Here is a 9,124-nt window from a genome sequence, read left to right as displayed (position 1 = left end):
GGGTATCCAAGATCCCACTTACATATCTAGGGGCCAGTCAACAACTGGTAACACACCCTGAGTCAGAAACAGAGGTGACTAGACACCAGTCTTCCAAGAGTCAGCCAAGCTGCAAGAATGCTGGTTTGCCTCTCTCCTCCCGGGAGCACAAAGGCGAAGGTTAGGGTCTAATCTCAGCCAGCCCCCCATTGCCACGCCTCTCTGCAGGGAGGAGGGGAAGTGGGCTCCATCTCTCTCCCCACGGAGGCTGTTGCACTCCTGCAAAAACAGAGTCTTTCTCCTGAAGATTCCAGCAAAGAGAAGGACGTACCTTGCCACTGAGCAAACTGTGACAGGGACTTCATTATCTTTCTTGTCTCCTCAGCTGCTAGCATCTTGCAGCACCTGAAACTCCCTACAGCCACCTGAGATTTTGAAATCCAGGTACCTTCAGAGGAAGGTGCTTATCAGTTCAGAAGATAAGGCCTGGTGTCAACAGGCGTATGACGGTTGACAGGAATGGAGGGTAGGGGTGGGCCAGGGGTTGGGGTGTGGGGGAAGCTGCTGGAAGCTGAGGTTGGATCTCCTTGCCTCTAGGGGTGAATGAGGTTGTATGTCTTCCAGTCACCTTGCTTGGGGCCCAAGTAGGATTGAATAGCCTCTGTTTGGCCTTCCAGACAAGAACAAAACTCCATGATAGTCTCTTGGCTTCTGCTTGGTTTATCATATGAGGCTCATAAGCATTTTTATAAAGTGAATTGGATGCGATAATATAAGCTATATGTGATGGGGGAGAGTCAAGACCCTCCAATGTTGCCTATGTCCTAATCTCAGACCTGTGAATATAGCAGGTTGTGTGGAAGAAGGGAAATAAGGTTGCTGGTGAAATAAAGGTTACAACTGACTTTAGAAGGAGCCGTCTATGACCCAAACCTCCCCAGATATAGATTCTTCTGGAGATCCGATCATGGTCTTCTTGGCCTCCAGGACTACGAAAAAGAAAGTTTACTCATAAGCCATCCTGTCTATTTTGTTATCCAGCACAATCAGCTCAGCTGGTAGCTGGGAATAAAATACAATGGGAAGAAGCCAGACTACTGAGCTGTAGGAGATTCACAGGAAAGAGCCCTCCACGGCTCCCTAAGCTCCTGGTTGCTAGGAAACGGACTCTGGTTCTGGGTGGAGTTGCATGGGAGAGAGGGGGCTTCCGAGAACTCAACTCCCCAATCTTACAGTGGCTGATACCCTTGAACCTGCATCATACCTACCTACCTACAAAGACTCCCTTCCAGAGCTCATCTCCCAGCATGGGGCATCTCTATGTCCCCAGATGGTTCCCTGGGTTGGGCAGACCCTGGAGTCACCATGCTAGGTGCTGCCCTGCACCAGAACACCCCTCCCCCAGCATTCTCTACAGAAAGGCCTCGGGGTGCCGCCTCTCACTCATCCTGTCCAAAGGGCCCAAGTGTTCCATCTCACCAGCACTTGGGTGTGTGGTGGGTGGTTTAACGAATGCCAATTGTCAACTTGACACGACCTGCAATCACCTGAGACAAACTTCTGGGCGCACCTGTGAGGGAGTTTTCAAATGGAGTTAACTGAGGCATGGAGACCCACCTTGCAGTTAGGTAGCGCCATTCCTTGGGCTGAGGTTCCAGGCAGTAAAGAGGATAAGGCGAGGTGAACCACATCCCCTCTTCTCTTCTGTTTCCTCACAGTAAATACACTGTCATGGGCTGCCTCACGCTTGGGCTGCCATGGTGTCCCAACCTTGGTAGACTGTGCCTTCAAACAGGGACCACCTGGGAGCTCTCGTCATGAATTCTGTCACAACGAAAAAAACAACTAATACAGGCTGTCACTCATTGACAAGCACTTTCACTGTTCCCAGAGGTTTCAAAACCTCAACTTTGTAGCAGCTCCGTGAGGTAAGGACCATGGATACTGTGTGTGACGGTGCCAGAGAAATAGCAGGTCACTAGCCAAAGTCACTCAATGAGCTTTGGGATTTTAAAGTAAGTTTTATATATATATATTGTATATATTATATAAAACATATATATATAAGACAAAATTATTATTCTTATATATACAATATGTAATAAAACAAGACTATATATTTATATATTTTCTTTATATATAGTTTGTTATATATACTAATGTTTATTAATTGTTAACAAAACAAAACTATATATATAAAAGGCTTATATAGAGAAAAGTCAGTGAGCTTTCTCTCCTGGGCCCCAGGCAAAGGGTGGCTTGACCTGAGACAGAGTCAGCGGGGCAGAAGTCATATCTTACTGGCCTCCCCGACATGTGCTTCTTTCCTGGCCTGGTCCAATGCCTGGCTCTCTCTGGAGTGGGCTCCCTTTCAGAAGGCTCCGAGGCCCTCATAAAGAGCACTCAGTTGGGCACAGCTAGTTTATTAAAGAATCCCACACCCCCTGAAGGAAAGGACAAATCCACAGAAATGTCCTGGGTCTCTGTCATCCCTGTGGCCAGAGACTGGCTTCAGATTCAACCCTGACTGCTTGCTTTTAGGCAAGGTCTTCTGGAAATGGCCACTTTGTTCTGGGCAACTGCTGTTCCCTTCTCAAGTCCAGGACATGTTTGTCTAAAGAAGATAAACAAGAAGGATTGACTACCAGGTCTGAGCAGAGCCACGGAGTACCTCCGGACCCACGGAGACTCACTCCAGAAAGGGCCCTGGGCTCCACCACCTGCTCAGGAAACTGGAGTCCAAGCGCAGAAGGAGCTCTTCTGTCTAGAAGGAAGAAAGCTAGCTACCTTCCTTCTACTCTCTGCTGGGATGTAATTGAGAGCCAAGGGAATCGGAAACGACCCCCCTGGGGCCTTTCCAGCTGCTCAGCGGGAGGTTGACAGAGCTGAAGCCACAAGTTTCCCTTCACCATAGTCAGAACCCAGGGAGAGGGGTGTGTGGGGAGAATGCTGTCCCTTGAGTCCTGCTCCCCTTCCAGAGAACCGTCCTGGGGTGGTGAGGGCATCACCAACTCCACAAACAGGAGGTTGCTGATGAAGCACCCAACTATTCAGACACACACACTAACAGGGCAAAGGCAGCCTCCCTGCCCTGCCCTGCCCTGGACTCCTGCCAGGGCTTGGCTTTCTCCAGTGCTAGTAAACAGCTCATAAGTACCACAAACTCTGGCACCTGGAGACCAACTTCCAACATGAACAGAGCCCGGGTTTAGACCCTGACGCAGGAGCTGAATTGGACTTAGCCAGCCCCGCTGAGTCTGGGTGCTGTTGAGACACGCAGATGGCTTGTGTTGCTCTAAGATGGGCCGGCTCATCATAACCAACCTAGGCCTCCTCCAGACAGCGCCTTTAGGTCACCGATACTTCCCCTTGCCTGGGAGACATGTCGTGGAAACCTACCCTGGTACTCCGTGTGTTCTGCTGGCTCCAGAAGGTCCCCAGACTCTTCCCTGGTCCTGGAGAACACATGTGTAGGCTTGGAAAGCAGACCCGAGATGCTTCCTCATCCAGCTCCCACCCTGCCAGCAGCTAAGCCTTTGTGGACGCGGGCGGAAGAGCCATCCCGGTGAGGCTCACAGCTTGCCCTGAGACCATCTGCGGAGCGAGAAATGTTATCACGGGTGTGTGTGTAAGGCAATTGGAATCTGTCTCTTGGAGCATTTACAGCTCCACAAGGAATCTCTGTTCAGAAGAACGTGTTGGAAGAAGCACGATCTCAGGCTGAGGGGCAGGTTCTGCAGATGAAGTGTCTGGACCTGAGCTTGATCCCTATAACTCACATTAAAAAAAAAAAAAGAGTCACTTGCGGGGTTGTGTGCTTGTAATCCCAGTGCTGGAGAGGCAGAGGTGGGTGGAGCTCACTGGCCTGTGAGCCTAGTAGGCAACCCCCAGACCAGTGAGAGAAAGACCCTGTCTCCCATTCCAATACTAACCAGGACTGACCCTGCTTAACTTCTAAGATCCGTTGAGACAGGCCTGTTCAGGGTGGTGTGTCTGTAGATGAGACTTGTCTCAAAGAACCAAGTGGACAGGGACTGAGGAACAGTACCACAGGCTATGCTCTGGCCTCTAAGCACCCATGCACACATACATGAGTAAATATAATAACATAGTATAGTTTATATAATTTATAGTATTTATATACTATGATAGATATACAATATACTATGGTAGTCTGCCCTGCCTGCTCACCTTGACTCCCTCAGGAGGTCCAGAGGCTGTTGTCCCTGGTCTGCTTCCCTTGCTCCTTTTAGGGGTTATTAACACGGCTGTTGTCACTTGCCTGCCTCTTCTGTCTCATCTCTTGGCCTTCTCCTGAAGGCTGTATGCAGTCTGAGGGATTTCTCTGTCTGTAGGAACGTGCTGGGCCCACAGCCTGTCAGGGAGTTAATGCCAGTGACTGACAGACAGGCAGTGAACGTGGACACATTCGCCAGCCTCAACAACTGTTGGCAGACAAGGCGAGGCACATTCTATTCCACCTCCCAAGGGATGGTCGAGGTGATCTACAAGGGAATCTGTTTATTCAACATACCTTGAATTCACCCTTTCCTCATCAGCCCACATAAACCCTACACAGTATGAAAAACCAGAAAGAGGAACATTTAAGCAAGAGTAACTCCTCCAGTGTGGCATTAGGTTTTTAAATCCAGGAGAAATCAGAGTGCAGCAAATAACTTGAGTGGGCAGTGGCCTCTTATCGCTGTGTCTGGGTAAATAATTATCAAGTATTTCATGCTGGAGGCCAAGAATGGAAAATTTGCCTTATCTGTCCTTGCTTGTTCAGTGTATGTGGCACCTGGTAGGTTCCCAATAGATGAGAACTCGGGGAAGTGGGAGGGGGTGCCTCTGTGGCGACCCTCTTCTATCTCCCTGAAGTCTCCACTAGCTGAGCAGTAGTTACAGTATTGAACCAGGCACAGTGCTATGTGACTGTAATATTGGCCCCTTGGAGGTGGGGGCAGGAGGATCATCAGGACTTCAAGATTATCTTCAGCTACATGAGAAGTTGGAGGCCAGCCTAAGCTGTATAAAATTCTGTCTTAAAACAAAAACAAAAACAACAAAACAACGTTTTGGCATTGCGACATCACATTTTCTCTAGTGCTGGAAGAGTCCACTTCAAGTTAAAGGCTGGCGAGTCCCTTTAAGGGCTCCTCACGTAAGACTGATGTATTCACGGTACACAAGTGAGAGAAGCCTTTAGCTTATCCTCACCCTCCCAGTCCTGCTGTATATGGCTCTGTGCTGGGAACAGTGACCAAGACGCTTGGTGCCACTTTCGATGCCGTTTCTACAAGTCCTGCTCACTCTAGATTCTAGACTCCGTTCCCATTACTCAGTCCCATCTCGCCATGGCACTGATTGTTCACAACAAAGAGGATGTTGAAGGATTCTGATTGTATCTGAGCTCAGGAATATATTTCAGGGATCTGTCTTGTCTCAGCCTTCTGAAAAATAACCTAATTTAAAAAAAATCACCCAGTTGCCCAAAGAAAAACAGAAAGAAAGAAAAAGAAGAGAAAGAAACCAGTAGCACCAACCATCGGGTCATATTTGTGACCCATAGGTCTTAGATGGTTGGACCCTGCAGGGAGTCCCAGTTACTCCCTTGATTTCAGTCTGTTCACACTGTCTGGGTTAGTAGGCAAAGCCAAAGACCTAGGAGGACTCCATGAGCAGATGTGTCTGGCTTTCCACTTCCTTGGCATGAATCACACCAGGCAGCCTCACCTCTCCAGCGGTGTGCCGCCCCCCTCAGAGAAGTATGAGGGGAACAGCAGACTGGGGACTGTTGTCTGTTGGGACTGAGTCAGTCTCTGTCTTTGGCCGCTAAGCAGGTTGGCCAACTCACAAGGTAGCATCCTTTTTCTCTTGGCAAAGGAAACTCTAAAAATAGAAGGAGGGGCGGAGGAAAGGGAGATGGGAACTTTTTTCCAGGTTCTTCTGCAGGAGTTAATGTTTTCCTGGGAAATGCCTTTGATGACTCTCATGTGGCTGATGACAGATTCTAGGGAGGACCCAGTCCCCCACTGGGCTTTCCTCTCTGCTTTTGTTCTTACCTCTCTTGTAGGAGGCAGCTGGGAGACCAGCTCCCACATTTTACCCAGGGTTCTCTTGAGGAGTGAGGGATAAGAGATTTAGATAAAAGGATAGAGGAGAGAGAAAACAGATAGAAACACAGGATAGCCTCGGGAGGGCCTGGATTCTTATCCACCAGCCCCTCCTGTCTCTTCTAACAGGCTATTTATAGGAATGCCAAGGGCTGGAGCAAAAGACCTCCCCTTAGCTCAGCCTAGTGGTAGAACCTTCCAGTTACCTAGAAACCATGCACATGGTCAAGCAATCCTCTAATGCAGCTCTGCTAGGTAAAGCAAGCTCAGATCTCACTAGGTGTGGGCCTCCACACCTCTCCTAGCCCCAATCCTCAGTCCCCTCACTTTTATACATGGATACTTTCAGTTGAGCCCAGGAAATTGAATGGTGTAACAGGGCTCCAGACCTTAGCACAACTGACTCCATAATGGAAGTACTATTCAGGCCATAAAACTCAGCACATAGACAATACCACCTTCCAAACGGAAACAAAGATCTAATCCATCAAAGTCCATAGTTCTGGAAAAGTCTCTAAATGTACCAACTTTGGTTTTTTGGCTCCTGTAGTTCCGCATCTGGCTAACTGTTCTTGTTAACTGAAGTGTCTCAACCCAGAACTGCTGTGGGATGGTCTGTATGTCAAATTGCTCTGATTGGTCAATAAATAAAACACTGATTGGCCAGTGGCCAGGCAGGAAGTAGGTGGGACAAGGAGAGAGGAGAATTCTAGGAAGCAGAAGGCTGAGGCAAAAAGACACTGCCAGCCACCGCCATGACCAGCAGCATTTGAAGACGCCGGTAAGCCACCAGCCATGTGGCAAGGTATAGATTTATGGAAATGGATTAATTTAAGCTATAAGAACAGTTAGCAAGAAGCCTGCCATGGCCATACAGTTTGTATGCAAAATAAGTCTCTGTGTTTACTTGGTTGGGTCTGAGTGGCTGTGGGACTGGCGGGTAACAAAGATTTGTCCTGACTGTGGGCCAGGCAGGAAAACTCTGGCTACACAGAACATTGTTTTTGTGCTTAAAAGCTCACCCTGAGAAAGGCTTGGTGGCTACACTGGGATTCGAACACCTAGTGTAGTTGCCGGCTGGCAAATAAAGACTTTCTGTTGGCTTAAACCCATGTCCAAGCAATCTTCTCTGATGGATACCCCACAACACTGGGACCTCTGGATTCAAATTTAAAAGCAAATCCATGAACAAATTAAAGACTAGATACATTCACACATACAGTCGCTTTGATCCCAGGACCAGTGCCTTCAATGCAGCTCAGAGGTCCACTTCAACATTCAAGGGCAGGCCCAGTTCCAAGTGTGCCATCTCAGGAGAAATTCCCATGGTATTCTCAAGCGAGCACTTATGTGTGAGCCCTTGAACCTAAAGCCGACTCTCCAGTACTGCAGGTAAAGCTGCTGGAGAAAACGGGTCTAATCCCTTGCTCTCGGCTTTGGCAGCTTTGAGTGGGTAGCTCCTCCTTCGCTCACCAGTGAGCTGGGCTTGCTACACCCTATCTATCCTAAGACAGGTTCTTGGCCTGATTTAATCCTCTCCTCGATGTTTGAGAAGATTCAAAGAGCATCACAAGAGGCCAACTTTGGCCACAAACAGAATACTGTACAGGTCCGGGGACTCAACGTGTGCAAGATATTTGGCATGCACCAAGAGGTGACAGCCTTGTGGTCTCACGGAAGTGACTTAAACAGTGGCACCCACCAGTCATAACGCACATTAGCTGGCTGTCCGCATCATTGGGTCAGCACAGTGTATTACCAGCTGTGACCTTCACCAACACTGTGACCTTGGGCAAGACAAACATATCCCTGGGCTTTTCAGATTTCTAGCTATAATGCCTCCTCACTAAACCCTGCAGAAGTACCAAGTGAAGTCACAGTGGAGGAGAGCTATCTGTGAGCTATCACAGAGCCTCAGATGTCCAACACCTGGCAGCCATTGTGACCGACAACTGAAGTGTAATACTAGTTTCCAGAGTTCTTCGTTGTTTCTCCAATGGTGAGTTTACCCAAGAGGTGTTTTTTTGTTGTTGTTTTGTTTTTTGTACATGAGGCAAGATAGCACACAACAGGAAATGGTTTTTGTTCTATAGGACAATTTCCTTCAAGAAAGAAAAAAGTGTGGCTTTGAAAGTCAGTACAAATTTTGGAGAAATTATTTCATAAAACTTCCTTAAATGGCTTTTATTCATGTTTTAAAATAATTAGCTATAATGTGCATACCTGTGGTTCCTTCTGGGATATTTCCATAGAGATAGTAATTAAGAGAAAACTTCCATAAATGTACAGCATGTTTGGATTGGTCTTTAGAGGTACAAGCATAATGAAGGAACCTTCAGGAGAAGAACTTTGCCCCTGGATCTGTACTGGCATTCTGAAGCCTGACTATGACCCTCTGCAAGGATATACTTGCTCCTGAGAAATTCTGCAGGCCCCTAGTCAGGTGCAGTTGGCCCGAGAAATCACGTGATCGGTGCCATTCCACTCCCCTGGACAGCCAGCCTCATCACTGCCGTAACAGTTAAGCAAGAGGCCATTTCTGAGCTGATCGATCTTCCCGAACTCCCTGTCTGACAATGGGAATGGGAATGTTGTGCAATGGGAAGACTCGGGAAGGGGTTGAGGTAGCCGGCTCTCATGTCCGGTTCTGCTGTTCCTTGGCTGTGTGATGTTGATTGACAGCCTTGCATCCTCATCCAGCAGCTGTATTAATGGAAACACCTGTTAGATGCAGGGGCTGCCTCCCAAGAGTGAACAGACAGTTCTATTTCCAACTCCTGGTGTCCTGGTGGATGCGGAGAGTGAGGCTGGAAACAGGCTGGGCAGCTGCGGAGAGCCATGGCAGGTAGGTACTGGTGTCAAGAGCTCATTCAGGGACCATTTCCTGATTCTGTTCCACCCCAGGGCATACACCAGGGAGGTGCAGATGACTGTGTAATAAGTTGCATTTGCTGAGGATCTTCCACAGAACAGTGGGCTGAAGGGCGTGTTGTAGAGGGTATAGAAGTGGACCCTTGTCCTCAAGAAGGTCA

This window comes from Peromyscus leucopus, chromosome 6, assembly GCF_004664715.2.
Source record: "Peromyscus leucopus breed LL Stock chromosome 6, UCI_PerLeu_2.1, whole genome shotgun sequence".
In the NCBI taxonomy this organism is placed as follows: Eukaryota; Metazoa; Chordata; class Mammalia; order Rodentia; family Cricetidae; genus Peromyscus; species Peromyscus leucopus.
Note: the sequence above shows the minus strand (reverse complement) of the source record.